The sequence below is a fragment of the Lepidochelys kempii genome, chromosome 6 (assembly GCF_965140285.1).
Source record: "Lepidochelys kempii isolate rLepKem1 chromosome 6, rLepKem1.hap1, whole genome shotgun sequence".
Lineage (NCBI taxonomy): Eukaryota > Metazoa > Chordata > Testudines > Cheloniidae > Lepidochelys > Lepidochelys kempii.
This window is the reverse complement of record NC_136385.1, coordinates 45,752,100-45,759,129: the sequence shown is the minus strand read 5'-3', so window position 1 is coordinate 45,759,129 and position 7,030 is coordinate 45,752,100.

The following is a 7,030-nucleotide window of genomic DNA, read 5'->3' as shown; positions in this document are numbered from 1 at the left end:
ACTTCCCAGGGTAAGGCCTCATTCTAATCAGTTCTATATATTGAAATAAATACACATGTTTAATACCAAGATCATTGCCATATTCAGTTTGCAACAGACCTAAAAAGACATTCAAATATCAAATAGTAGAAATGGTAAGTGAACACTATGGGCCTGCTTCACCATTGCATTACCCATTTTATGCCAGCGTAACTCCAAAGGCCTTATGCCAGTGTAAAATTGCAGTAACACAGTGAAAAGAAAAGGAGTACTTGTGGCACCTTAGAGACTAACCAATTTATTAGAGCATAAGCTTTCGTGAGCTACAGCTGACTCAGGCCCAGTTCTATTTAAAAATAGAATGGAGTCACTTTTCCTTACAAATATACTGCAGATCCTGCAAACCCAGATGCTCATGCACTGAAGTCAGTGGATTATTCTCTGAAGTCAGTGAGGATTCTCGGGATCACGGCAGGGCAGCTCCCTCCTTTCACCCCTGAAGGTGTTAGGTACCTCATAGTGGGCAGAGTCATGCTAGAGTGGGAACAGAGCACACAGGTGAGCAGGTTGCACTGCAGAAAGGCGTATAGGCACCGACTCCATGGGGAAAAGGTGGTGGGTCCTGAGCACCCACTGGCAACCCCTCCATGAGCTACCCTCTTCCCCCCAGCCAGCAGGCCCCACCGATCAGCGCTTCCCCCTGTCTCCCAGGGCCTCCCGCCTGCCATGATCAGCTGTTTTGTGGTGTGCAGGAGACTCTGGTGAGGAAGATGGAAGGAGCGAGGGTGCAGCGCTCTTGGAGGAGGGGGTGGAACGGGGCAGGAAAAGGTGGGGGGGCAGAAGAGGCAGACCAGGGGCAGGGCCTGGGGCAGAGCTGGGGGCCAAGCAACCCACGGCACATTGGAAAGTCAGCATAGTAGCAGGCAAACTCCCTCTCAGAATGCCTGTCACCTAGGGTGGCACAGCTCTGCACTGCCTCTCGTGCTGGGCTGTCCCTGACAGGCATAGAATCATAGAATCATAGAATATCAGGGTTGGAAGGGACCCCAGAAGGTCATCTAGTCCAACCCCCTGCTCAAAGCAGGACCAATTCCCAGTTAAATCATCCCAGCCAGGGCTTTGTCAAGCCTGACCTTAAAAACCTCTAAGGAAGGAGATTCTACCACCTCCCTAGGTAACGCATTCCAGTGTTTCACCACCCTCTTAGTGAAAAAGTTTTTCCTAATATCCAATCTAAACCTCCCCCACTGCAACTTGAGACCATTACTCCTCGTTCTGTCATCTGCTACCATTGAGAACAGTCTAGAGCCATCCTCTTTGGAACCCCCTTTCAGGTAGTTGAAAGCAGCTATCAAATCCCCCCTCATTCTTCTCTTCTGCAGGCTAAACAATCCCAGCTCCCTCAGCCTCTCCTCATAACTCATGTGTTCCAGACCCCTAATCATTTTTGTTGCCCTTCGCTGGACTCTCTAAAAATAAATCCACATCCTTCTTGAAGTGTGGGGCCCAAAACTGCACACAGTACTCCAGATGAGGCCTCACCAATGTCGAATAGAGGGGAACGATCACGTCCCTCGATCTGCTCACTATGCCCCTACTTATACATCCCAAAATGCCATTGGCCTTCTTGGCAACAAGGGCACACTGCTGACTCATATCCAGCTTCTCGTCCACTGTCACCCCTAGGTCCTTTTCTGCAGAACTGCTGCCTAGCCATTCGGTCCCTAGTCTGTAGCTGTGCATTCGGTTCTTCCGTCCTAAGTGCAGGACCCTGCACTTATCCTTATTGAACCTCATCAGATTCCTTTTGGCCCAATCTTCCAATTGGTCTAGGTCCTTCTGTATCCTATCCCTCCCCTCCAGCGTATCTACCACTCCTCCCAGTTTAGTATCATCCGCAAATTTGCTGAGAGTGCAATCCACACCATCCTCCAGATCATTTATGAAGATATTGAATAAAACCGGCCCCAGGACCGACCCTTGGGGCACTCCACTTGATACCGGCTGCCAACTAGACATGGAGCCATTGATCACTACCCGTTGAGCCCGACAATTTAGCCAGCTTTCTACCCACCTTATAGTGCATTCATCCAGCCCATACTTCCTTAACTTGCTGACAAGAATACTATGGGAGACCGTGTCAAAAGCTTTGCTAAAGTCAAGAAACAATACATCCACTGCTTTCCCTTCATCCACAGAACCAGTAATCTCATCATAAAAGGCGATTAGATTAGTCAGGCATGACCTTCCCTTGGTGAATCCATGCTGGCTGTTCCTGATCACTTTCCTCTCATGCAAGTGCTTCAGGATTGATTCTTTGAGGACCTGCTCCATGATTTTTCCAGGGACTGAGGTGAGGCTGACTGGCCTGTAGTTCCCAGGATCTTCCTTCTTCCCTTTTTTAAAGATTGGCACTACATTAGCCTTTTTCCAGTCATCCGGGACTTCCCCGGTTCGCCACGAGTTTTCAAAGATAATGGCCAGTGGCTCTGCAATCACAGCCGCCAATTCCTTCAGCACTCTCGGATGCAACTCGTCCGGCCCCATGGACTTGTGCACGTCCAGCTTTTCTAAATAGTCCCTAACCGCCTCTATCTCCACAGAGGGCTGGCCATCTCTTCCGCATTTTGTGATGCCCAGCGCAGCAGTCTGGGAGCTGACCTTGTTAGTGAAAACAGAGGCAAAAAAAGCATTGAGTACATTAGCTTTTTCCACATCCTCTGTCACTAGGTTGCCTCCCTCATTCAGTAAGGGGCCCACACATTCCTTGGCTTTCTTCTTGTTGCCAACATACCTGAAGAAACCCTTCTTGTTACTCTTGACATCTCTGGCTAGCTGCAGCTCCAGGTGCGATTTGGCCCTCCTGATAACATTCCTACATGCCCGAGCAATATTTTTATACTCTTCCCTGGTCATATGTCCAACCTTCCACTTCTTGTAAGCTTCTTTTTTATGTTTAAGATCCGCTAGGATTTCACCATTAAGCCAAGTTGGTCGCCTGCCATATTTACTATTCTTTCGACTCATCGGGATGGTTTGTCCCTGTAACCTCAACAGGGATTCCTTGAAATACAGCCAGCTCTCCTGGACTCCTTTCCCCTTCAAGTTAGTCCCCCAGGGGATCCTGGCCATCCGTTCCCTGAGGGAGTCGAAGTCTGCTTTCCTGAAGTCCAGGGTCCGTATCCTGCTGCTTACCTTTGTTCCCTGCGTCAGGATCCTGAACTCAACCAACTCATGGTCACTGCCTCCCAGATTCCCATCCACTTTTGCTTCCCCCACTAATTCTACCCGGTTTGTGAGCAGCAGGTCAAGAAAAGCACCCCCCCTAGTTGGCTCCTCTAGCACTTGCGCCAGGAAATTGTCCCCTACGCTTTCCAAAAACTTCCTGGATTGTCTATGCACCGCTGTATTGCTCTCCCAGCAGATATCAGGAAAATTAAAGTCACCCATGAGAATCAGGGCATGCGATCTAGTAGCTTCCGTGAGCTGCCGGAAGAAAGCCTCATCCACCTCATCCCCCTGGTCCGGTGGTCGATAGCAGACTCCCACCACTACATCACTCTTGTTGCACACACTTCTAAACTTAATCCAGAGACACTCAGGTTTTTCTGCAGTTTCGTACCGGAGCTCTGAGCAGTCATACTGCTCCCTTACATACAGTGCTACTCCCCCACCTTTTCTGCCCTGCCTGTCCTTCCTGAACAGTTTATAACCATCCATGACAGTACTCCAGTCATATGAGTTATCCCACCAAGTCTCTGTTATTCCGATCACGTCATAGTTCCTTGACATCACCAGGACCTCCAGTTCTCCCTGCTTGTTTCCAAGGCTTTGTGCATTTGTATATAAGCACTTGAGATAACCTGTTGATCGCCCCTCATTGCCAGTATGAGGCCGGAGCCCTCCCCTCACAGACATTCCTGCCTGTGCTTCCTCCCGGTATCCCGCTTTCCCACTTACCTCAGGGCTTTGGTCTCCTTCCCCCGGTGAACCTAGTTTAAAGCCCTCCTCACTAGGTTAGCCAGCCTGCTGGCAAAGATGCTCTTCCCTCTCTTCGTAAGATGGAGCCCGTCTCTACCCAGCACTCCTCCTTCATGGAACACCATCCCATGGTCAAAGAAACCAAAGCCTTCTCTCCGACACCATCTGCGTAGCCATTCGTTGACTTCCACGATTCGATGCTCCCTACCTAGGCCTTTTCCTTCCACGGGGAGGATGGACGAGAACACCACTTGCGCCTCCAACTCCTTTATTCTTCTTCCTAGAGCCACATAGTCCGCAGTGATCCGCTCAAGGTCATTCTTGGCAGTATCATTGGTGCCCACGTGGAGAAGCAGGAAGGGGTAGCGATCCGAGGGCTTGATGAGTCTCGGCAGTCTCTCCGTCACATCACGAATCTTAGCCCCTGGCAAGCAGCAGACTTCTCGGTTTTCCCGGTCAGGGCGGCAGATAGATGACTCAGTCCCCCGGAGGAGAGAGTCCCCGACCACCACCACCCGCCTTCTCCTCTTGGGGGTGGTGGTCGTGGAACCCCCAACCTCAGGACAGCGCATCTCATGCCTTCCAACCAGCGGAGTCTCCTTCTGCTTTCTCGCCCCAGACATATCATCTGGTCCACTCTCCGCAACGATACCTGTGGAGAGAACATGAAAGCGGTTAGTTACCTGTGTCTGTGTTACTGGAACCCGGACATTCCGCTTACCTCTTCTGGAGGTCACATGTTGCCAAGCTTCTTCACTGGTCTCTTGGCTCCTCTGTGCAACCTGCTCTATATCTGTAGAGCTTTGTGCCCCTAGAAGCCTATCCTGAGTTTCGTCCAGGAAATCCTCAGTTTCCCGTATGCAACGCAGGGTTGTTATCTGTTGCTCCAGACCTTCAATCTTCTCTTCCAATATGGAGACCAGCTTGCACTTTGTACAGACAAAGTCGCTTCATGTTCTGACCCTTTACCTCTCGAACTTTTGCCTATCGTTATTCAATCTGACCTAATCTAATATCAAAGACTTTTGTGTAGGTGACTTGGAGACTGAGGTCCCAAGTCTGGTCTGAAGTTGGCCAACACTGCTTTCATCCTGTGCCCCTGGCCCGAAGGATCCGTTCCACTGCTGGTAATAACTGGAGTGCAACTACATTCCTTTCTCCCCAACAACCCTCTATAAGGAGGGCTGTAAGTGGGGCTGGTGTGGAGCTGCTTACCCCGTCCCCAGGGGAATCCCCAGGGTAGCCAGCTACACTAGCTTTATAGCCCTTTAGTGCTGTTCTGTTGCTCTATCTCAGAGAATCAGTCCCATTATTGTTTTTAATATTTATATTGCATTAGCGATTAGAGACCTCAGCCAGGACCTCATTGTGCTAGGCACTGTACATATATATAGCAATGACAGTCCCTACACCAAAGGACTTTCCACTGGGTCTCATTTTGCAATCCTTACATAGGTTGAGCAGTATGTATTTACTTAAATATTCTCATAGACTTCAATAGGAACACTTGCATAAGTGCTACTAAATGTGAATGAGAGTCGCAAGATCAGGCCCAAAGCAAAGGCGATGGGCTAAATTTTACCTGGGTCTTAAGTGGGTGTACAATGTAAGGATCCCTCCTTGTACCTCTTGCATGGCCTGTGTAGCTGCATGATAGAATTGCCTCTCTGCATGCGAGGGAGCACTGGGAGCATTCTGCAAAGTTGGAACAGAGCACTATAGGCTGTGTCTAAATGGCATGATCAAGCCCATATGGTTTTCTAACAAAGTAACTGGATAAAAACTAGACGTTGCTACCTGATAAGTTCTGTTTCCCTTTCGGTTTTGCATGCTATCCCCGACTTAAGAGTTCACAATGTAGTTTGCCTACTAATTACAAAGGATCTGAGTTTGCCACCATTGCTCATACTGAGTAGTCACTTACACCACAAGTAGCCCAGATGAAATCAAAGAGGCAATCCATACAGTATGGTACTTCTCCATGTGAATAAGGGTGGCAGAATCAGGCCTAGAGGAAATAAATAAACTAATCCTACACTACAGGATTCTGTAAAATGATATAGTGAAAGTAACAAAGACGTGAATGTACTGTAAAATAAATGAGTTCCAGATTTCCATTATACAGTACTTCTGACATTTCTATTTTAAAATTCCTTGTTTTATAGACATTCAAAAAATAGAAGGGTAACAGTAATGAGTCATATTTTTGCTGAATGATTATGTAATCTAGCGGGTGTGTGTTTTTTCCCATTTGGATATGATACTTTTCCACTTGGATATTATGTCACACCTGTTATAAATTTAAAGGGCCCAATCCTGCAAATATTGAGAGTAGTACTTACTACTTGGAGTAATCTCATTGCAGAATTGGGGCTATAGCTGCAAAATAATTTCAGTTCTGTCTGCTGTCCATGCTCATTACTTGCCAAAACATTCACCTTTTGGCTTGAAAATGTCCATGCTTGATTTCTGTACAAAGGTAATTATTTTTCTTAATGTTTGATCAAAATCTCCTCAGTTGTTTTAGAGTTTGTTGAGGTTGTGTCTATGTGTGCGTGTAATAAAATATACATTTCTCTTTACAAAAATTCTGAACAAATATTTTTAGACATGGTTTACTTTGAACCTCTTCTGCCCCATTTGTTAATTAACAAAAATGACCATTTGAAAGCTCCATACTGAGCATGTGCAATAGAAAATGTTCTTAAATCTACAGGTGTACGTTTAACAATGGAGGCATTGCACATAAAAGAAAAAAAAGAACTCAAAACTCTAGTGTTAGTGTAACATTAAGACTGCAAGGTCAAGAGCTCTAAAGTCAGGAAATTAAAAATTATGTTTTTTCCAGCAACATCAATGTAGCCACACTACATAAAGGTAAAATGTTCATATCACCCTTAACATATTGGTTATTAATGTATATAATAACCTATAAATATTTCTTCAGTACATTTGTGAAATATGTACATGTGATTTTTGGACTTTTCTGTAAGTGAGTTAAATGAAAGTTCTGGAATAATATTTATAATTAAACCAGCAATACTTTCATCCAAATAAGGTATTATTTGTA